We start from the raw sequence: 22500 nt of genomic DNA on the forward strand, positions 1-22500 counted from the left end.
GGCGTGTGTGCGTCTGCATATGTGGGGGGGAGGCTATGTATGTATGGGGGGGAGGGCGTTGTGTGCGTCTGCATATGTGGGGGGGAGGCTATGTATGTATGGGGGGGAGGGCGTGTGTGCGTCTGCATATGTGGGGGGGAGGCTATGTATGTATGGGGGGGAGGGCGTTGTGTGCGTCTGCATATGTGGGGGGGAGGCTATGTATGTATGGGGGGGGAGGGCGTGTGTGCGTCTGCATATGTGGGGGGGAGGCTATGTATGTATGGGGGGGGAGGGCGTGTGTGCGTCTGCATATGTGGGGGGAGGCTATGTATGTATGGGGGGGAGGGCGTGTGTGGTCTGCATATGTGGGGGGGAGGCTATGTATGTATGGGGGGGAGGGCGTGTGTGCGTCTGCATATGTGGGGGGGAGGCTATGTATGTATGGGGGGGAGGGCGTGTGTGCGTCTGCATATGTGGGGGGGAGGCTATGTATGTATGGGGGGGAGGGCGTGTGTGCGTCTGCATATGTGGGGGGGAGGCTATGTATGTATGGGGGGGAGGGCGTGTGTGCGTCTGCATATGTGGGGGGGAGGCTATGTATGTATGGGGGGGAGGGCGTGTGTGCGTCTGCATATGTGGGGGGGAGGCTATGTATGTATGGGGGGGAGGGCGTGTGTGCGTCTGCATATGTGGGGGGGAGGCTATGTATGTATGGGGGGGAGGGCGTGTGTGCGTCTGCATATGTGGGGGGGAGGCTATGTATGTATGGGGGGGAGGGCGTGTGTGCGTCTGCATATGTGGGGGGGAGGCTATGTATGTATGGGGGGGAGGGCGTGTGTGCGTCTGCATATGTGGGGGGGAGGCTATGTATGTATGGGGGGGAGGGGCGTGTGTGCGTCTGCATATGTTGGGGGGGGAGGCTATGTATGTATGGGGGGAGGGCGTGTGTGCGTCTGCATATGTGGGGGGGAGGCTATGTATGTATGGGGGGAGGGCGTGTGTGCGTCTGCATATGTGGGGGGGGAGGCTATGTATGTATGGGGGGAGGGCGTGTGTGCGTCTGCATATGTGGGGGGGAGGCTATGTATGTATGGGGGGAGGGCGTGTGTGCGTCTGCATATGTGGGGGGGAGGCTATGTATGTATGGGGGGGAGGGCGTGTGTGCGTCTGCATATGTGGGGGGGAGGCTATGTATGTATGGGGGGGAGGGCGTGTGTGCGTCTGCATATGTGGGGGGGAGGCTATGTATGTATGGGGGGAGGGCGTGTGTGCGTTCTGCATATGTGGGGGGGAGGCTATGTATGTATGGGGGGGAGGGCGTGTGTGCGTCTGCATATGTGGGGGGGAGGCTATGTATGTATGGGGGGAGGGCGTGTGTGCGTCTGCATATGTGGGGGGGAGGCTATGTATGTATGGGGGGAGGGCGTGTGTGCGTCTGCATATGTGGGGGGGAGGCTATGTATGTATGGGGGAGGGCGTGTGTGCGTCTGCATATGTGGGGGGGAGGCTATGTATGTATGGGGGGAGGGCGTGTGTGCGTCTGCATATGTGGGGGGGGAGGGCGTGTGTGCGTCTGCATGTATGGGGGGAGGGCGTGTGTGCGTCTGCATATGTGGGGGGGGAGGGCGTGTGTGCGTCTGCATGTGTGGGGGGAGGGCGTGTGTGCGTCTGCATGTGGGGGGGGGAGGGCGTGTGTGCGTCTGCATGTGTGGGGGGAGGGCGTGTGTGCGTCTGCATGTGTGGGGGGAGGGCGTGTGTGCGTCTGCATGTGTGGGGGGAGGGCGTGTGTGCGTCTGCATGTGTGGGGTGGGAGGGCGTGTGTGCGTCTGCATGTGTGGGGGGAGGGCGTGTGTGCGTCTGCATGTGTGGGGGGGAGGGCGTGTGTGCGTCTGCATGTGTGGGGGGGAGGGCGTGTGTGCGTCTGCATGTGTGGGGGGAGGGCGTGTGTGCGTCTGCATGTGTGGGGGGAGGGCGTGTGTGCGTCTGCATGTGTGGGGGGAGGGTGAGGGCGTGTGTGCGTCTGCATGTGTGGGGGGAGGGCGTGTGTGCGTCTGCATGTGTGGGGGGAGGGCGTGTGTGCGTCTGCATGTGTGGGGGGGAGGGCGTGTGTGCGTCTGCATGTGTGGGGGGAGGGCGTGTGTGCGTCTGCATTGTGTGGGGGGAGGGCGTGTGTGCGTCTGCATGTGTGGGGGGAGGGCGTGTGTGCGTCTGCATGTGTGGGGGGAGGGGCGTGTGTGCGTCTGCATGTGTGGGGGGAGGGCGTGTGTGCGTCTGCATGTGTGGGGGGGAGGGGCGTGTGTGCGTCTGCATGTGTGGGGGGAGGGCGTGTGTGCGTCTGCATGTGTGGGGGGAGGGCGTGTGTGCGTCTGCATGTGTGGGGGGAGGGCGTGTGTGCGTCTGCATGTGTGGGGGGAGGGCGTGTGTGCGTCTGCATGTGTGGGGGGGAGGGCGTGTGTGCGTCTGCATGTGTGGGGGGAGGGCGTGTGTGCGTCTGCATGTGTGGGGGGAGGGCGGTGTGTGCGTCTGCATGTGTGGGGGGAGGGCGTGTGTGCGTCTGCATGTGTGGGGGGAGGCGTGTGTGCGTCTGCATGTGTGGGGGGAGGGCGGTGTGTGCGTCTGCATGTGTGGGGGGAGGGCGTGTGTGCGTCTGCATGTGTGGGGGGAGGGCGTGTGTGCGTCTGCATGTGTGGGGGGAGGGCGTGTGTGCGTCTGCATGTGTGGGGGGAGGGCGTGTGTGCGTCTGCATGTGTGGGGGGAGGGCGTGTGTGCGTCTGCATGTGTGGGGGGAGGGCGTGTGTGCGTCTGCATGTGTGGGGGGAGGGCGGTGTGTGCGTCTGCATGTGTGGGGGGAGGGCGTGTGTGTGCGTCTGCATGTGTGGGGGGAGGGCGTGTGTGCGTCTGCATGTGTGGGGGGGAGGGCGTGTGTGCGTCTGCATGTGTGGGGGGAGGGCGTGTGTGCGTCTGCATGTGTGGGGGGAGGGCGTGTGTGCGTCTGCATGTGTGGGGGGAGGGCGTGTGTGCGTCTGCATGTGTGGGGGGGAGGGCGTGTGTGCGTCTGCATGTGTGTGTGCGTCTGCATGTGTGGGGGGAGGGCGTGTGTGCGTCTGCATGTGTGGGGGGAGGGCGTGTGTGCGTCTGCATGTGTGGGGGGAGGGCGTGTGTGCGTCTGCATGTGTGGGGGGGAGGGCGTGTGTGCGTCTGCATGTGTGGGGGGAGGGCGTGTGTGCGTCTGCATGTGTGGGGGGAGGGCGTGTGTGCGTCTGCATGTGTGGGGGGAGGGCGTGTGTGCGTCTGCATGTGTGGGGGGAGGGCGTGTGTGCGTCTGCATGTGTGGGGGGAGGGCGTGTGTGCGTCTGCATGTGTGGGGGGAGGGCGTGTGTGCGTCTGCATGTGTGGGGGGAGGGCGTGTGTGCGTCTGCATGTGTGGGGGGAGGGCGTGTGTGCGTCTGCATGTGTGGGGGGAGGGCGTGTGTGCGTCTGCATGTGTGGGGGGAGGGCGTGTGTGCGTCTGCATGTGTGGGGGGAGGGCGTGTGTGCGTCTGCATGTGTGGGGGGAGGGCGTGTGTGCGTCTGCATGTGTGGGGGGAGGGCGTGTGTGCGTCTGCATGTGTGGGGGGAGGGCGTGTGTGCGTCTGCATGTGTGGGGGGAGGGCGTGTGTGCGTCTGCATGTGTGGGGGGAGGGCGTGTGTGCGTCTGCATGTGTGGGGGGAGGGCGTGTGTGCGTCTGCATGTGTGGGGGGGAGGGCGTGTGTGCGTCTGCATGTGTGGGGGGAGGGCGTGTGTGCGTCTGCATGTGTGGGGGGAGGGCGTGTGTGCGTCTGCATGTGTGGGGGGAGGGCGTGTGTGCGTCTGCATGTGTGGGGGGAGGGCGTGTGTGCGTCTGCATGTGTGGGGGGAGGGCGTGTGTGCGTCTGCATGTGTGGGGGGAGGGCGTGTGTGCGTCTGCATGTGTGGGGGGGAGGGCGTGTGTGCGTCTGCATGTGTGGGGGGAGGGCGTGTGTGCGTCTGCATGTGTGGGGGGAGGGCGTGTGTGCGTCTGCATGTGTGGGGGGAGGGCGTGTGTGCGTCTGCATGTGTGGGGGGAGGGCGTGTGTGCGTCTGCATGTGTGGGGGGAGGGCGTGTGTGCGTCTGCATGTGTGGGGGGAGGGCGTGTGTGCGTCTGCATGTGTGGGGGGAGGGCGTGTGTGCGTCTGCATGTGTGGGGGGAGGGCGTGTGTGCGTCTGCATGTGTGGGGGGAGGGCGTGTGTGCGTCTGCATGTGTGGGGGGAGGGCGTGTGTGCGTCTGCATGTGTGGGGGGGAGGGCGTGTGTGCGTCTGCATGTGTGGGGGGAGGGCGTGTGTGCGTCTGCATGTGTGGGGGGAGGGCGTGTGTGCGTCTGCATGTGTGGGGGGGAGGGCGTGTGTGCGTCTGCATGTGTGGGGGGAGGGCGTGTGTGCGTCTGCATGTGTGGGGGGAGGGCGTGTGTGCGTCTGCATGTGTGGGGGGAGGGCGTGTGTGCGTCTGCATGTGTGGGGGGAGGGCGTGTGTGCGTCTGCATGTGTGGGGGGAGGGCGTGTGTGCGTCTGCATGTGTGGGGGGGAGGGCGTGTGTGCGTCTGCATGTGTGGGGGGGAGGGCGTGTGTGCGTCTGCATGTGTGGGGGGAGGGCGTGTGTGCGTCTGCATGTGTGGGGGGAGGGCGTGTGTGCGTCTGCATGTGTGGGGGGAGGGCGTGTGTGCGTCTGCATGTGTGGGGGGAGGGCGTGTGTGCGTCTGCATGTGTGGGGGGAGGGCGTGTGTGCGTCTGCATGTGTGGGGGGAGGGCGTGTGTGCGTCTGCATGTGTGGGGGGAGGGCGTGTGTGCGTCTGCATGTGTGGGGGGAGGGCGTGTGTGCGTCTGCATGTGTGGGGGGAGGGCGTGTGTGCGTCTGCATGTGTGGGGGGAGGGCGTGTGTGCGTCTGCATGTGTGGGGGGAGGGCGTGTGTGCGTCTGCATGTGTGGGGGGAGGGCGTGTGTGCGTCTGCATGTGTGGGGGGAGGGCGTGTGTGCGTCTGCATGTGTGGGGGGAGGGCGTGTGTGCGTCTGCATGTGTGGGGGGAGGGCGTGTGTGCGTCTGCATGTGTGGGGGGAGGGCGTGTGTGCGTCTGCATGTGTGGGGGGAGGGCGTGTGTGCGTCTGCATGTGTGGGGGGAGGGCGTGTGTGCGTCTGCATGTGTGGGGGGAGGGCGTGTGTGCGTCTGCATGTGTGGGGGGAGGGCGTGTGTGCGTCTGCATGTGTGGGGGGAGGGCGTGTGTGCGTCTGCATGTGTGGGGGGAGGGCGTGTGTGCGTCTGCATGTGTGGGGGGAGGGCGTGTGTGCGTCTGCATGTGTGGGGGGGAGGGCGTGTGTGCGTCTGCATGTGTGGGGGGAGGGCGTGTGTGCGTCTGCATGTGTGGGGGGAGGGCGTGTGTGCGTCTGCATGTGTGGGGGGAGGGCGTGTGTGCGTCTGCATGTGTGGGGGGAGGGCGTGTGTGCGTCTGCATGTGTGGGGGGAGGGCGTGTGTGCGTCTGCATGTGTGGGGGGGAGGGCGTGTGTGCGTCTGCATGTGTGGGGGGAGGGCGTGTGTGCGTCTGCATGTGTGGGGGGAGGGCGTGTGTGCGTCTGCATGTGTGGGGGGGAGGGCGTGTGTGCGTCTGCATGTGTGGGGGGAGGGCGTGTGTGCGTCTGCATGTGTGGGGGGAGGGCGTGTGTGCGTCTGCATGTGTGGGGGGAGGGCGTGTGTGCGTCTGCATGTGTGGGGGGGAGGGCGTGTGTGCGTCTGCATGTGTGGGGGGGAGGGCGTGTGTGCGTCTGCATGTGTGGGGGGAGGGCGTGTGTGCGTCTGCATGTGTGGGGGGAGGGCGTGTGTGCGTCTGCATGTGTGGGGGGAGGGCGTGTGTGCGTCTGCATGTGTGGGGGGAGGGCGTGTGTGCGTCTGCATGTGTGGGGGGAGGGCGTGTGTGCGTCTGCATGTGTGGGGGGAGGGCGTGTGTGCGTCTGCATGTGTGGGGGGAGGGCGTGTGTGCGTCTGCATGTGTGGGGGGAGGCGTGTGTGCGTCTGCATGTGTGGGGGGAGGGCGTGTGTGCGTCTGCATGTGTGGGGGGAGGGCGTGTGTGCGTCTGCATGTGTGGGGGGAGGGCGTGTGTGCGTCTGCATGTGTGGGGGGAGGGCGTGTGTGCGTCTGCATGTGTGGGGGAGGGCGTGTGTGCGTCTGCATGTGTGGGGGAGGGCGTGTGTGCGTCTGCATGTGTGGGGGGAGGGCGTGTGTGCGTCTGCATGTGTGGGGGGAGGGCGTGTGTGCGTCTGCATGTGTGGGGGGAGGGCGTGTGTGCGTCTGCATGTGTGGGGGGAGGGCGTGTGTGCGTCTGCATGTGTGGGGGGAGGGCGTGTGTGCGTCTGCATGTGTGGGGGGAGGGCGTGTGTGCGTCTGCATGTGTGGGGGGAGGGCGTGTGTGCGTCTGCATGTGTGGGGGGAGGGCGTGTGTGCGTCTGCATGTGTGGGGGGAGGGCGTGTGTGCGTCTGCATGTGTGGGGGGAGGGCGTGTGTGCGTCTGCCTGCATGTGTGGGGGGAGGGCGTGTGTGCGTCTGCATGTGTGGGGGGAGGGCGTGTGTGCGTCTGCATGTGTGGGGGGGAGGGCGTGTGTGCGTCTGCATGTGTGGGGGGAGGGCGTGTGTGCGTCTGCATGTGTGGGGGGAGGGCGTGTGTGCGTCTGCATGTGTGGGGGGAGGGCGTGTGTGCGTCTGCATGTGTGGGGGGAGGGCGTGTGTGCGTCTGCATGTGTGGGGGGGAGGGCGTGTGTGCGTCTGCATGTGTGGGGGGAGGGCGTGTGTGCGTCTGCATGTGTGGGGGGAGGGCGTGTGTGCGTCTGCATGTGTGGGGGGAGGGCGTGTGTGCGTCTGCATGTGTGGGGGGAGGGCGTGTGTGCGTCTGCATGTGTGGGGGGAGGGCGTGTGTGCGTCTGCATGTGTGGGGGGAGGGCGTGTGTGCGTCTGCATGTGTGGGGGGAGGGCGTCTGCATGTGTGTGCGTCTGCATGTGTGGGGGGAGGGCGTGTGTGCGTCTGCATGTGTGGGGGGAGGGCGTGTGTGCGTCTGCATGTGTGGGGGGAGGGCGTGTGTGCGTCTGCATGTGTGGGGGGAGGGCGTGTGTGCGTCTGCATGTGTGGGGGGAGGGCGTGTGTGCGTCTGCATGTGTGGGGGGAGGGCGTGTGTGCGTCTGCATGTGTGGGGGGAGGGCGTGTGTGCGTCTGCATGTGTGGGGGGGAGGGCGTGTGTGCGTCTGCATGTGTGGGGGGGAGGGCGTGTGTGCGTCTGCATGTGTGGGGGGAGGGCGTGTGTGCGTCTGCATGTGTGGGGGGAGGGCGTGTGTGCGTCTGCATGTGTGGGGGGAGGGCGTGTGTGCGTCTGCATGTGTGGGGGGAGGGCGTGTGTGCGTCTGCATGTGTGGGGGGAGGGCGTGTGTGCGTCTGCATGTGTGGGGGGAGGGGCGTGTGTGCGTCTGCATGTGTGGGGGGAGGGCGTGTGTGCGTCTGCATGTGTGGGGGGAGGGCGTGTGTGCGTCTGCATGTGTGGGGGGAGGGCGTGTGTGCGTCTGCATGTGTGGGGGGAGGGCGTGTGTGCGTCTGCATGTGTGGGGGGAGGGCGTGTGTGCGTCTGCATGTGTGGGGGGAGGGCGTGTGTGCGTCTGCATGTGTGGGGGGGAGGGCGTGTGTGCGTCTGCATGTGTGGGGGGAGGGCGTGTGTGCGTCTGCATGTGTGGGGGGAGGGCGTGTGTGCGTCTGCATGTGTGGGGGGAGGGCGTGTGTGCGTCTGCATGTGTGGGGGGAGGGCGTGTGTGCGTCTGCATGTGTGGGGGGAGGGCGTGTGTGCGTCTGCATGTGTGGGGGGAGGGGCGTGTGTGCGTCTGCATGTGTGGGGGGAGGGCGTGTGTGCGTCTGCATGTGTGGGGGGAGGGCGTGTGTGCGTCTGCATGTGTGGGGGGGAGGGCGTGTGTGCGTCTGCATGTGTGGGGGGAGGGCGTGTGTGCGTCTGCATGTGTGGGGGGAGGGCGTGTGTGCGTCTGCATGTGTGGGGGGAGGGCGTGTGTGCGTCTGCATGTGTGGGGGGAGGGCGTGTGTGCGTCTGCATGTGTGGGGGGAGGGCGTGTGTGCGTCTGTATGTGTGGGGGGAGGGCGTGTGTGCGTCTGTATGTGTGGGGGGAGGGCGTGTATGCTATGTATGGGGGGGAGGGCGTGTGTGCGTCTGTATATGTGGGGGGAGGGCGTGTGTGCGTCTGTATATGTGGGGGGAGGGCGTGTGTGCGTCTGTATATGTGGGGGGAGGGCGTGTGTGCGTCTGTATGTGTGGGGGGAGGGCGTGTTTGCGTCTGTATGTGTGGGGGGAGGCTGTGTATGTATGTATGTTTGGGGGGAGGGCGTGTGTGCGTCTGTATATGTGGGGGGAGGCTATGTATGTATGTATGGGGGGAGGGCGTGTGTGCGTCTGTATATGTGGGGGGAGGCTATGTATGTATGTATGGGGGGAGGGCGTGTGTGCGTCTGTATATGTGGGGGGAGGCTATGTATGTATGTATGGGGGGAGGGCGTGTGTGCGTCTGTATATGTGGGGGGAGGGCGTGTGTGCGTCTGTATGTATGGGGGGAGGGCGTGTGTGCGTCTGTATATGTGGGGGGAGGGCGTGTGTGCGTCTGTATATGTGGGGGGAGGGCGTGTGTGCGTCTGTATATGTGGGGGGGAGGGCGTGTGTGCGTCTGTATATGTGGGGGGAGGGCGTGTTTGCGTCTGTATATGTGGGGGGAGGCTGTGTATGTATGTATGTATGGGGGGAGGGCGTGTGTGCGTCTGTATATGTGGGGGGAGGCTATGTATGTATGTATGGGGGGAGGGCGTGTGTGCGTCTGTATATGTGGGGGGAGGCTATGTATGTATGTATGGGGGGAGGGCGTGTGTGCGTCTGTATATGTGGGGGGAGGCTATGTATGTATGTATGGGGGGAGGGCGTGTGTGCGTCTGTATATGTGGGGGGAGGGCGTGTGTGCGTCTGTATATGTGGGGGGGAGGGCGTGTGTGCGTCTGTATATGTGGGGGGAGGGCGTGTGTGCGTCTGTATATGTGGGGGGAGGGCGTGTATGTATGTATGTTTGGGGGGAGGGCGTGTGTGCGTCTGTATATGTGGGGGGAGGCTATGTATGTATGTATGGGGGGGAGGGCGTGTGTGCGTCTGTATATGTGGGGGGAGGCTATGTATGTATGTATGGGGGGAGGGCGTGTGTGCGTCTGTATATGTGGGGGGAGGCTATGTATGTATGTATGGGGGGAGGGCGTGTGTGCGTCTGTATATGTGGGGGGAGGGCGTGTGTGCGTCTGTATGTATGGGGGGAGGGCGTGTGTGCGTCTGTATATGTGGGGGGAGGGCGTGTGTGCGTCTGTATATGTGGGGGGAGGGCGTGTGTGCGTCTGTATATGTGGGGGGAGGGCGTGTGTGCGTCTGTATATGTGGGGGGAGGGCGTGTTTGCGTCTGTATATGTGGGGGGAGGCTGTGTATGTATGTATGGGGGGAGGGCGTGTGTGCGTCTGTATATGTGGGGGGAGGCTATGTATGTATGTATGGGGGGAGGGCGTGTGTGCGTCTGTATATGTGGGGGGAGGGCGTGTGTGCGTCTGTATGTATGGGGGGAGGGCGTGTGTGCGTCTGTATATGTGGGGGGGAGGGCGTGTGTGCGTCTGTATATGTGGGGGGAGGGCGTGTGTGCGTCTGTATATGTGGGGGGAGGGCGTGTGTGCGTCTGTATATGTGGGGGGAGGGCGTGTTTGCGTCTGTATATGTGGGGGGAGGCTGTGTATGTATGTATGTTTGGGGGGAGGGCGTGTGTGCGTCTGTATATGTGGGGGGAGGGCGTGTGTGCGTCTGTATATGTGGGGGGAGGCTATGTATGTATGTATGGGGGGAGGGCGTGTGTGCGTCTGTATATGTGGGGGGAGGCTATGTATGTATGTATGGGGGGAGGGCGTGTGTGCGTCTGTATATGTGGGGGGAGGCTATGTATGTATGTATGGGGGGAGGGCGTGTGTGCGTCTGTATATGTGGGGGGAGGGCGTGTGTGCGTCTGTATATGTGGGGGGAGGGCGTGTTTGCATCTGTATATGTGGGGGGAGGCTGTGTATGTATGTATGTTTGGGGGGAGGGCGTGTGTGCGTCTGTATATGTGGGGGGAGGGCGTGTGTGCATCTGTATATGTGGGGGGAGGCTATGTATGTATGTATGGGGGGAGGGCGTGTGTGCGTCTGTATATGTGGGGGGAGGCTATGTATGTATGGGGGGAGGGCGTGTGTGCGTCTGTATATGTGGGGGGAGGCTATGTATGTATGGGGGGAGGGCGTGTGTGCGTCTGTATATGTGGGGGGAGGCTATGTATGTATGGGGGGAGGGCGTGTGTGCGTCTGTATATGTGGGGGGAGGCTATGTATGTATGGGGGGAGGGCGTGTGTGCGTCTGTATATGTGGGGGGAGGCTATGTATGTATGGGGAGGCTGTGTGTGTATGTATGTATGGGGGGAGGGCGTGTGTGCGTCTGTATATGTGGGGGGAGGCTATGTATGTATGGGGGGAGGGCGTGTGTGCGTCTGTATATGTGGTGGGAGGCTGTGTGTGTATGTATGTATGTATGGGGGGAGGGCGTGTGTGCGTCTGTATATGTGGGGGGAGGCTATGTATGTATGGGGGGAGGACGTGTGTGCGTCTGTATATGTGGGGGGAGGCTATGTATGTATGGGGAGGCTGTGTGTGTATGTATGTATGGGGGGAGGGCGTGTGTGCGTCTGTATATGTGGGGGGAGGCTATGTTTGTATGGGGGGAGGGCGTGTGTGCGTCTGTATATGTGGTGGGAGGCTGTGTGTGTATGGGGGGAGGGCGTGTGTGCGTCTGTATATGTGGTGGGAGGCTGTGTGTGTATGTATATATGTATGGGGGGAGGGCGTGTGTGCGTCTGTATATGTGGTGGGGGGAGGCTGTGTGTGTATGTATATATGTATGGGGTGGGGCGTGTGTGCGTCTGTATATGTGGTGGGGGGAGGCTGTGTGTGTATGTATATATGTATGGGGGGAGGGCGTGTGTGCGTCTGTATATGTGGTGGGGGGAGGCTGTGTGTGTATTTATATATGTATGGGGGGAGGGCGTGTGTGCGTCTGTATATGTGGTGGGGGGAGGCTGTGTATGTATGTATGTTTGGGGGGAGGGCGTGTGTGCGTCTGTATATGTGGGGGGAGGGCGTGTGTGTATGTATATATGTATGGGGGGAGGGCGTGTGTGCGTCTGTATATGTGGGGGGAGGCTGTGTGTGTATGTATATATGTATGGGGGGGAGGGCGTGTGTGCGTCTGTATATGTGGGGGGAGGCTGTGTGTGTATGTATATATGTATGGGGGGAGGGCGTGTGTGCGTCTGTATATGTGGGGGAGGCTATGTATGTATGGGGAGGCTGTGTGTGTATGTATGTATGTATGTATGGGGGGAGGGCGTGTGTGCGTCTGTATATGTGGGGGGAGGCTGTGTGTGTATGTATGTATGGGGGGAGGGCGTGTGTGCGTCTGTATATGTGGGGGGAGGCTATGTATGTATGGGGAGGCTGTGTGTGTATGTATGTATGTATGTATGGGGGGAGGGCGTGTGTGCGTCTGTATATGTGGGGGGAGGCTGTGTGTGTATGTATGGGGGGAGGGCGTGTGTGCGTCTGTATATGTGGGGGGAGGCTATGTATGTATGGGGGGAGGGCGTGTGTGCGTCTGTATATGTGGGGGGAGGCTATGTATGTATGGGGGGAGGGCGTGTGTGCGTCTGTATATGTGGGGGGAGGCTATGTATGTATGTATGTATGGGGGGAGGGCGTGTGTGCGTCTGTATATGTGGGGGGAGGCTATGTATGTATGTATGGGGGGAGGGCGTGTGTGCGTCTGTATATGTGGGGGGAGGCTATGTATGTATGTATGGGGGGAGGGCGTGTGTGCGTCTGTATATGTGGGGGGAGGCTATGTATGTATGGGGGGAGGGCGTGTGTGCGTCTGTATATGTGGGGGGAGGCTATGTATGTATGTATGGGGGGAGGGCGTGTGTGCGTCTGTATATGTGGGGGGAGGCTATGTATGTATGTATGTATGGGGGGAGGGCGTGTGTGCGTCTGTATATGTGGGGGGAGGCTATGTATGTATGGGGGGAGGGCGTGTGTGCGTCTGTATATGTGGGGGGAGGCTATGTATGTATGGGGGGAGGGCGTGTGTGCGTCTGTATATGTGGGGGGAGGCTATGTATGTATGGGGAGGCTGTGTGTGTATGTATGTATGGGGGGAGGGCGTGTGTGCGTCTGTATATGTGGGGGGAGGCTATGTATGTATGGGGGGAGGGCGTGTGTGCGTCTGTATATGTGGTGGGAGGCTATGTATGTATGGGGGGAGGGCGTGTGTGCGTCTGTATATGTGGTGGGAGGCTGTGTGTGTATGTATATATGTATGGGGGGAGGGCGTGTGTGCGTCTGTATATGTGGGGGGAGGGCGTGTGTGCGTCTGTATATGTGGGGGGAGGCTGTGTGTGTATGTATATATGTATGGGGGGAGGGCGTGTGTGCGTCTGTATATGTGGGGGGAGGCTGTGTGTGTATGTATATATGTATGGGGGGAGGGCGTGTGTGCGTCTGTATATGTGGGGGGAGGCTGTGTGTGTATGTATATATGTATGGGGGGAGGGCGTGTGTGCGTCTGTATATGTGGGGGGAGGCTATGTATGTATGGGGAGGCTGTGTGTGTGTGTATGTATGTATGTATGTATGAGGGGAGGGCGTGTGTGCGTCTGTATATGTGGGGGGAGGCTGTGTGTGTATGTATGTATGGGGGGAGGGCGTGTGTGCGTCTGTATATGTGGGGGGAGGCTATGTATGTATGTATGGGGGGAGGGCGTGTGTGCGTCTGTATATGTGGGGGGAGGCTATGTATGTATGGGGGGAGGGCGTGTGTGCGTCTGTATATGTGGGGGGAGGCTATGTATGTATGGGGGGAGGGCGTGTGTGCGTCTGTATATGTGGGGGGAGGCTATGTATGTATGGGGAGGCTGTGTGTGTGTGTATGTATGTATGTATGTATGAGGGGAGGGCGTGTGTGCGTCTGTATATGTGGGGGGAGGCTGTGTGTGTATGTATGTATGGGGGGAGGGCGTGTGTGCGTCTGTATATGTGGGGGGAGGCTATGTATGTATGTATGGGGGGAGGGCGTGTGTGCGTCTGTATATGTGGGGGGAGGCTATGTATGTATGGGGGGAGGGCGTGTGTGCGTCTGTATATGTGGGGGGAGGCTATGTATGTATGGGGGGAGGGCGTGTGTGCGTCTGTATATGTTGGGGGAGGCTATGTATGTATGTATGGGGGGAGGGCGTGTGTGCGTCTGTATATGTGTGGGGAGGCTATGTATGTATGTATGGGGGGAGGGCGTGTGTGCGTCTGTATATGTGGGGGGAGGCTGTGTGTGTATGTATATATGTATGGGGGGAGGGCGTGTGTGCGTCTGTATATGTGGGGGGAGGCTATGTATGTATGTATGGGGGGAGGGCGTGTGTGCGTCTGTATATGTGGGGGGAGGCTATGTATGTATGGGGGGAGGGCGTGTGTGCGTCTGTATATGTGGGGGGAGGCTATGTATGGGGGGAGGGCGTGTGTGCGTCTGTATATGTGGGGGGAGGCTATGTATGTATGTATGGGGGGAGGGCGTGTGTGCGTCTGTATATGTGGGGGGAGGCTATGTATGTATGTATGGGGGGAGGGCGTGTGTGCGTCTGTATATGTGGGGGGAGGCTATGTATGTATGGGGGGAGGGCGTGTGTGCGTCTGTATATGTGGGGGGAGGCTATGTATGTATGGGGGGAGGGCGTGTGTGCGTCTGTATATGTGGGGGGAGGCTATGTATGTATGGGGGGAGGGCGTGTGTGCGTCTGTATATGTGGGGGGAGGCTATGTATGTATGGGGGGAGGGCGTGTGTGCGTCTGTATATGTGGGGGGAGGCTATGTATGTATGGGGGGAGGGCGTGTGTGCGTCTGTATATGTGGGGGGAGGCTGTGTGTGTATGTATATATGTATGGGGGGAGGGCGTGTGTGCGTCTGTATATGTGGGGGGAGGCTGTGTGTGTATGTATATATGTATGGGGGGAGGGCGTGTGTGCGTCTGTATATGTGGGGGGAGGCTGTGTGTGTATGTATTTATGTATGGGGGGAGGGCGTGTGTGCGTCTGTATATGTGGGGGGAGGCTGTGTGTGTATGTATGTATGTATGGGGGGAGGGCGTGTGTGCGTCTGTATATGTGGGGGGAGGCTGTGTGTGTATGTATGTATGTATGGGGGGAGGGCGTGTGTGCGTCTGTATATGTGGGGGGAGGCTGTGTGTGTATGTATGTATGTATGGGGGGAGGGCGTGTGTGCGTCTGTATATGTGGGGGGAGGCTGTGTGTGTATGTATGTATGTATGGGGGGAGGGCGTGTGTGCGTCTGTATATGTGGGGGGAGGCTGTGTGTGTATGTATGTATGTATGGGGGGAGGGCGTGTGTGCGTCTGTATATGTGGGGGGAGGCTGTGTGTGTATGTATGTATGGGGGGAGGCTGTGTGTGTATGTATGTATGTATGGGGGGAGGGCGTGTGTGCGTCTGTATATGTGGGGGGAGGCTGTGTGTGTATGTATGTATGTATGTATGGGGGGAGGGCGTGTGTGCGTCTGTATATGTGGGGGGAGGCTGTGTGTGTATGTATGTATGTATGGGGGGAGGGCGTGTGTGCGTCTGTATATGTGGGGGGAGGCTGTGTGTGTGTATGTATGTATGGGGGGAGGGCGTGTGTGCGTCTGTATATGTGGGGGGAGGCTGTGTGTGTGTATGTATGTATGGGGGGAGGGCGTGTGTGCGTCTGTATATGTGGGGGGAGGCTGTGTGTGTGTATGTATGTATGTATGGGGGGAGGGCGTGTGTGCGTCTGTATATGTGGGGGGAGGCTGTGTGTGTGTATGTATGTATGTATGGGGGGAGGGCGTGTGTGCGTCTGTATATGTGGGGGGAGGCTGTGTGTGTGTATGTATGTATGTATGGGGGGAGGGCGTGTGTGCGTCTGTATATGTGGGGGGAGGCTGTGTGTGTGTATGTATGTATGTATGGGGGGAGGGCGTGTGTGCGTCTGTATATGTGGGGGGAGGCTGTGTGTGTGTATGTATGTATGTATGGGGGGAGGGCGTGTGTGCGTCTGTATATGTGGGGGGAGGCTGTGTGTGTGTATGTATGTATGTATGGGGGGAGGGCGTGTGTGCGTCTGTATATGTGGGGGGAGGCTGTGTGTGTGTATGTATGTATGTATGGGGGGAGGGCGTGTGTGCGTCTGTATATGTGGGGGGAGGCTGTGTGTGTGTATGTATGTATGTATGGGGGGAGGGCGTGTGTGCGTCTGTATATGTGGGGGGAGGCTGTGTGTGTGTATGTATGTATGTATGTATGGGGGGAGGGCGTGTGTGCGTCTGTATATGTGGGGGGAGGCTGTGTGTGTGTATGTATGTATGTATGTATGGGGGGAGGGCGTGTGTGCGTCTGTATATGTGGGGGGAGGCTGTGTGTGTGTATGTATGTATGTATGTATGTATGGGGGGAGGGCGTGTGTGCGTCTGTATATGTGGGGGGAGGCTGTGTGTGTGTGTGTATGTATGTATGTATGGGGGGAGGGCGTGTGTGCGTCTGTATATGTGGGGGGAGGCTGTGTGTGTGTATGTATGTATGGGGGGAGGGCGTGTGTGCGTCTGTATATGTGGGGGGAGGCTGTGTGTGTGTGTGTATGTATGTATGTATGGGGGGAGGGCGTGTGTGCGTCTGTATATGTGGAGGGAGGCTGTGTGTGTGTATGTATGGGGGGAGGGCGTGTGTGCGTCTGTATATGTGGGGGGAGGCTGTGTGTGTGTATGTATGTATGTATGGGGGGAGGGCGTGTGTGCGTCTGTATATGTGGGGGGAGGCTGTGTGCGTGTGTATGTATGTATGGGGGAGGGCGTGTGTACGTCTGTATATGTGGGGGGAGGCTGTGTGCGTGTGTATGTATGGGGGGAGGGCGTGTGTGCATCTGTATATGTGGGGGGAGGGCGTGTGTGCGTCTGTATATGTGGGGGGAGGCTATGTATGTATGGCGGGAGGGCGTGTGTGCGTCTGTATATGTGGAGGGAGGCTGTGTATGTATGTATGTATGTTTGGGGGGAGGGCGTGTGTGCGTCTGTATATGTGGGGGGAGGGCGTGTGTGCGTCTGTATATGTGGGGGGAGGCTATGTATGTATGGGGGGAGGGCGTGTGTGCGTCTGTATATGTGGGGGGAGGCTGTGTGTGTATGTATGTATGGGGGGAGGGCGTGTGTGCGTCTGTATATGTGGGGGGAGGCTGTGTGTGTATGTATGTATGGGGGGAGGGCGTGTGTGCGTCTGTATATGTGGGGGGAGGGCGTGTGTGCGTCTGTATATGTGGGGGGAGGCTGTGTGTGTATGTATGTATGTATGGGGGGAGGGCGTGTGTGCGTCTGTATATGTGTGGGGAGGGTGTGTTTGCATCTGTATATGTGGGGGGAGGCTGTGTATGTATGTATGTTTGGGGGGAGGGCGTGTGTGCGTCTGTATATGTGGGGGGAGGGCGTGTGTGCGTCTGTATATGTGGGGGGAGGCTGTGTGTGTATGTATGTATGGGGGGAGGGCGTGTGTGCGTCTGTATATGTGGGGGGAGGCTGTGTGTGTATGTATGTATGGGGGAGGGCGTGTGTGCGTCTGTATATGTGGGGGGAGGGCGTGTGTGCGTCTGTATATGTGGGGGGAGGACGTGTGTGCGTCTGTATATGTGGGGGGAGGGCGTGTGTGCGTCTGTATATGTGGGGGGAGGGCGTGTGTGCGTCTGTATATGTGGGGGGAGGCTGTGTGTGTGTGTATGTATGTATGGGGGAGGGCGTGTGTGCGTCTGTATATGTGGGGGGAGGCTGTGTGCGTGTGTATGTATGGGGGGAGGGCGTGTGTGCGTCTGTATATGTGGGGGTAGGGCGTGTGTGCGTCTGTATATGTGGGGGGAGGCTATGTATGTATGGCGGGAGGGCGTGTGTGCGTCTGTATATGTGGAGGGAGGCTGTGTATGTATGTATGTTTGGGGGGAGGGCGTGTGTGCGTCTGTATATGTGGGGGGAGGGCGTGTGTGCGTCTGTATATGTGGGGGGAGGCTATGTATGTATGGGGGGAGGGCGTGTGTGCGTCTGTATATGTGGGGGGAGGCTGTGTATATATGTATGTATGTATGGGGGTAGGGCGTGTGTGCGTCTGTATATGTGGGGGGAGGGCGTGTGTGCATCTGTATATGTGGGGGGAGGGCGTGTGTGCATCTGTATATGTGGGGGGAGGGCGTGTGTGCGTCTGTATATGTGGGGGGAGGGCGTGTGTGCGTCTGTATATGTGGGGGGAGGGCGTGTGTGCGTCTGTATATGTGGGGGGAGGGCGTGTGTGCGTCTGTATATGTGGGGGGAGGCTGTGTGTGTGTATGTATGTATGGGGGAGGGCGTGTGTGCGTCTGTATATGTGGGGGGAGGCTGTGTGCGTGTGTATGTATGGGGGGAGGGCGTGTGTGCGTCTGTATATGTGGGGGGAGGCTATGTATGTATGGCGGGAGGGCGTGTGTGCGTCTGTATATGTGGAGGGAGGCTGTGTATGTATGTTTGGGGGTAGGGCGTGTGTGCGTCTGTATATGTGGGGGGAGGGCGTGTGTGCGTCTGTATATGTGGGGGGAGGCTGTGTATGTATGTATGTATGGGGGTAGGGCATGTGTGCGTCTGTATATGTGGGGGGAGGGCGTGTGTGCATCTGTATATGTGGGGGGAGGCTGTGTGTATGTATGTATGGGGGAGGGCGTGTGTGCGTCTGTATATGTGGGGGGAGGCTGTGTGTGTATATATGTATGGGGGAGGGCGTGTGTGCGTCTGTATATGTGGGGGGAGGCTATGTATGTATGGGGAGGCTGTGTGTGTATGTATGTATGTATGGGGGGAGGGCGTGTGTGCGTCTGTATATGTGGGGGGAGGCTGTGTGTGTATGTATGGGGGGAGGGCGTGTGTGCGTCTGTATATGTGGGGGGAGGCTGTGTGTGTGTGTATGTATGTATGGGGGGAGGGCGTGTGTGCGTCTGTATATGTGGAGGGAGGCTGTGTGTGTGTATGTATGGGGGGAGGGCGTGTGTGCGTCTGTATATGTGGGGGGAGGCTGTGTGTGTGTATGTATGTATGTATGGGGGGAGGGCGTGTGTGCGTCTGTATATGTGGGGGGAGGCTGTGTGCGTGTGTATGTATGTATGGGGGAGGGCGTGTGTACGTCTGTATATGTGGGGGGAGGCTGTGTGCGTGTGTATGTATGGGGGGAGGGCGTGTGCGTCTGTATATGTGGGGGGAGGCTATGTATGTATGGGGAGGGCGTGTGTGCGTCTGTATATGTGGGGGGAGGCTGTGTGTGTATGTATGTATGGGGGGAGGGCGTGTGTGCGTCTGTATATGTGGGGGGAGGCTGTGTGTATGTATGTATGGGGGGAGGGCGTGTGTGCGTCTGTATATGTGGGGGGAGGGCGTGTGCGTCTGTATATGTGGGGGGAGGCTATGTATGTATGGGGAGGCTGTGTGTGTATGTATGTATGTATGTATGGGGGGAGGGCGTGTGTGCGTCTGTATATGTGGGGGGAGGCTGTGTGTGTGTATGTATGTATGGGGGGAGGGCGTGTGTGCGTCTGTATATGTGGGGGGAGGCTGTGTGTGGGTATGTATGTATGGGGGAGGGCGTGTGTGCGTCTGTATATGTGGGGGGAGGGCGTGTGTGCATCTGTATATGTGGGGGGAGGGCGTGTGTGCATCTGTATATGTGGGGGGAGGGCGTGTGTGCGTCTGTATATGTGGGGGGAGGGCGTGTGTGCGTCTGTATATGTGGGGGGAGGGCGTGTGTGCGTCTGTATATGTGGGGGGAGGGCGTGTGTGCGTCTGTATATGTGGGGGGAGGGCGTGTGTGCGTCTGTATATGTGGGGGGAGGCTGTGTGTGTATGTATGTATGTATGTATGGGGGGAGGGCGTGTGTGCGTCTGTATATGTGGGGGGAGGCTGTGTGTGCGTATGTATGTATGTATGGGGGGAGGGCGTGTGTGCGTCTGTATATGTGGGGGGAGGCTGTGTGTGCGTATGTATGTATGTATGGGGGGAGGGCGTGTGCGTCTGTATATGTGGGGGGGAGGCTGTGTGTGCGTATGTATGTATGGGGGGAGGGCGTGTGTGCGTCTGTATATGTGGGGGGAGGCTGTGTGTGCGTATGTATGTATGTATGGGGGGAGGGCGTGTGTGCGTCTGTATATGTGGGGGGAGGGCGTGTGTGCGTATGTATGTATGTATGTATGGGGGGAGGGCGTGTGTGCGTCTGTATATGTGGGGGGAGGGCGTGTGTGCGTCTGTATATGTGGGGGGAGGGCGTGTGTGCGTCTGTATATGTGGGGGGAGGGCGTGTGTGCGTCTGTATATGTGGGGGGAGGGCGTGTGTGCGTCTGTATATGTGGGGGGAGGGCGTGTGTGCGTCTGTATATGTGGGGGGAGGCTGTGTGTGTGTATGTATGTATGGGGGAGGGCGTGTGTACGTCTGTATATGTGGGGGGAGGCTGTGTGCGTGTGTATGTATGTATGGGGGAGGGCGTGTGTACGTCTGTATATGTGGGGGGAGGCTGTGTGCGTGTGTATGTATGTATGGGGGAGGGCGTGTGTACGTCTGTATATGTGGGGGGAGGCTGTGTGCGTGTGTATGTATGGGGGGAGGGCGTGTGTGCATCTGTATATGTGGGGGGAGGGCGTGTGTGCGTCTGTATATGTGGGGGGAGGCTATGTATGTATGGCGGGAGGGCGTGTGTGCGTCTGTATATGTGGAGGGAGGCTGTGTATGTATGTATGTATGTTTGGGGGGAGGGCGTGTGTGCGTCTGTATATGTGGGGGGAGGGCGTGTGTGCGTCTGTATATGTGGGGGGAGGCTGTGTGTGTATGTATGTATGGGGGGAGGGCGTGTGTGCGTCTGTATATGTGGGGGGAGGCTGTGTGTGTATGTATGTATGTATGTATGGGGGGAGGGCGTGTGTGCGTCTGTATATGTGGGGGGAGGGCGTGTGTGCGTCTGTATATGTGGGGGGAGGCTGTGTGTGTATGTATGTATGTATGGGGGGAGGGCGTGTGTGCGTCTGTATATGTGTGGGGAGGGTGTGTTTGCATCTGTATATGTGGGGGGAGGCTGTGTATGTATGTATGTTTGGGGGGAGGGCGTGTGTGCGTCTGTATATGTGGGGGGAGGGCGTGTGTGCGTCTGTATATGTGGGGGGAGGCTGTGTGTGTATGTATGTATGGGGGGAGGGCGTGTGTGCGTCTGTATATGTGGGGGGAGGCTGTGTGTGTATGTATGTATGTATGGGGGAGGGCGTGTGTGCGTCTGTATATGTGGGGGGAGGGCGTGTGTGCGTCTGTATATGTGGGGGGAGGGCGTGTGTGCGTCTGTATATGTGGGGGGAGGGCGTGTGTGCGTCTGTATATGTGGGGGGAGGGCGTGTGTGCGTCTGTATATGTGGGGGGAGGCTGTGTGTGTGTATGTATGTATGGGGGAGGGCGTGTGTGCGTCTGTATATGTGGGGGGAGGCTGTGTGCGTGTGTATGTATGGGGGGAGGGCGTGTGTGCGTCTGTATATGTGGGGGTAGGGCGTGTGTGCGTCTGTATATGTGGGGGGAGGCTATGTATGTATGGGGGGAGGGCGTGTGTGCGTCTGTATATGTGGGGGGAGGCTGTGTATATATGTATGTATGTATGGGGGTAGGGCGTGTGTGCGTCTGTATATGTGGGGGGAGGGCGTGTGTGCATCTGTATATGTGGGGGGAGGGCGTGTGTGCGTCTGTATATGTGGGGGGAGGGCGTGTGTGCGTCTGTATATGTGGGGGGAGGGCGTGTGTGCGTCTGTATATGTGGGGGGAGGGCGTGTGTGCGTCTGTATATGTGGGGGGAGGCTATGTATGTATGGCGGGAGGGCGTGTGTGCGTCTGTATATGTGGAGGGAGGCTGTGTATGTATGTATGTTTGGGGGTAGGGCGTGTGTGCGTCTGTATATGTGGGGGGAGGGCGTGTGTGCGTCTGTATATGTGGGGGGAGGCTATGTATGTATGGGGGGAGGGCGTGTGTGCGTCTGTATATGTGGGGGGAGGCTGTGTATGTATGTATGTATGGGGGTAGGGCATGTGTGCGTCTGTATATGTGGGGGGAGGGCGTGTGTGCATCTGTATATGTGGGGGGAGGCTGTGTGTATGTATGTATGGGGGAGGGCGTGTGTGCGTCTGTATATGTGGGGGGAGGCTGTGTGTGTATATATGTATGGGGGAGGGCGTGTGTGCGTCTGTATATGTGGGGGGAGGCTATGTATGTATGGGGAGGCTGTGTGTGTATGTATGTATGTATGGGGGGAGGGCGTGTGTGCGTCTGTATATGTGGGGGGAGGCTGTGTGTGTATGTATGGGGGGAGGGCGTGTGTGCGTCTGTATATGTGGGGGGAGGCTGTGTGTATGTATGTATGGGGGGAGGGCGTGTGCGTCTGTATATGTGGGGGGAGGCTATGTATGTATGGGGAGGGCGTGTGTGCGTCTGTATATGTGGGGGGAGGCTGTGTGTGTATGTATGTATGGGGGGAGGGCGTGTGTGCGTCTGTATATGTGGGGGGAGGCTGTGTGTATGTATGTATGGGGGGAGGGCGTGTGTGCGTCTGTATATGTGGGGGGAGGGCGTGTGCGTCTGTATATGTGGGGGGAGGCTATGTATGTATGGGGAGGCTGTGTGTGTATGTATGTATGTATGGGGAGGCTGTGTGTGTATGTATGTATGTATGTATGGGGGGAGGGCGTGTGTGCGTCTGTATATGTGGGGGGAGGCTGTGTGTGTGTATGTATGAATGGGGGGAGGGCGTGTGTGCGTCTGTATATGTGGGGGGAGGCTGTGTGTGGGTATGTATGTATGGGGGAGGGCGTGTGTGCGTCTGTATATGTGGGGGGAGGGCGTGTGTGCATCTGTATATGTGGGGGGAGGGCGTGTGTGCATCTGTATATGTGGGGGGAGGGCGTGTGTGCGTCTGTATATGTGGGGGGAGGGCGTGTGTGCGTCTGTATATGTGGGGGGAGGGCGTGTGTGCGTCTGTATATGTGGGGGGAGGGCGTGTGTGCGTCTGTATATGTGGGGGGAGGGCGTGTGTGCGTCTGTATATGTGGGGGGAGGGCGTGTGTGCATCTGTATATGTGGGGGGAGGGCGTGTGTGCATCTGTATATGTGGGGGGAGGGCGTGTGTGCGTCTGTATGGGGGGAGGGCGTGTGTGTGTCTGTATATGTGGGGGGAGGGCGTGTGCGTCTGTATATGTGGGGGGAGGCTATGTATGTATGGGGAGGCTGTGTGTG

At 60.0% G+C, this 22500-nt stretch overlaps 1 protein-coding gene across 1 annotated transcript in view; it reads left to right on the forward strand.

Annotated features, from left to right (window-relative positions):
• The window catches only part of RSL24D1 (ribosomal L24 domain containing 1), a 59169-nt gene that overhangs the window by 2499 nt on the left and 34170 nt on the right, over positions 1 to 22500 (forward strand). The window lies entirely within an intron of this gene.

This window comes from Anomaloglossus baeobatrachus, chromosome 4, assembly GCF_048569485.1.
Source record: "Anomaloglossus baeobatrachus isolate aAnoBae1 chromosome 4, aAnoBae1.hap1, whole genome shotgun sequence".
In the NCBI taxonomy this organism is placed as follows: domain Eukaryota; kingdom Metazoa; phylum Chordata; class Amphibia; order Anura; family Aromobatidae; genus Anomaloglossus; species Anomaloglossus baeobatrachus.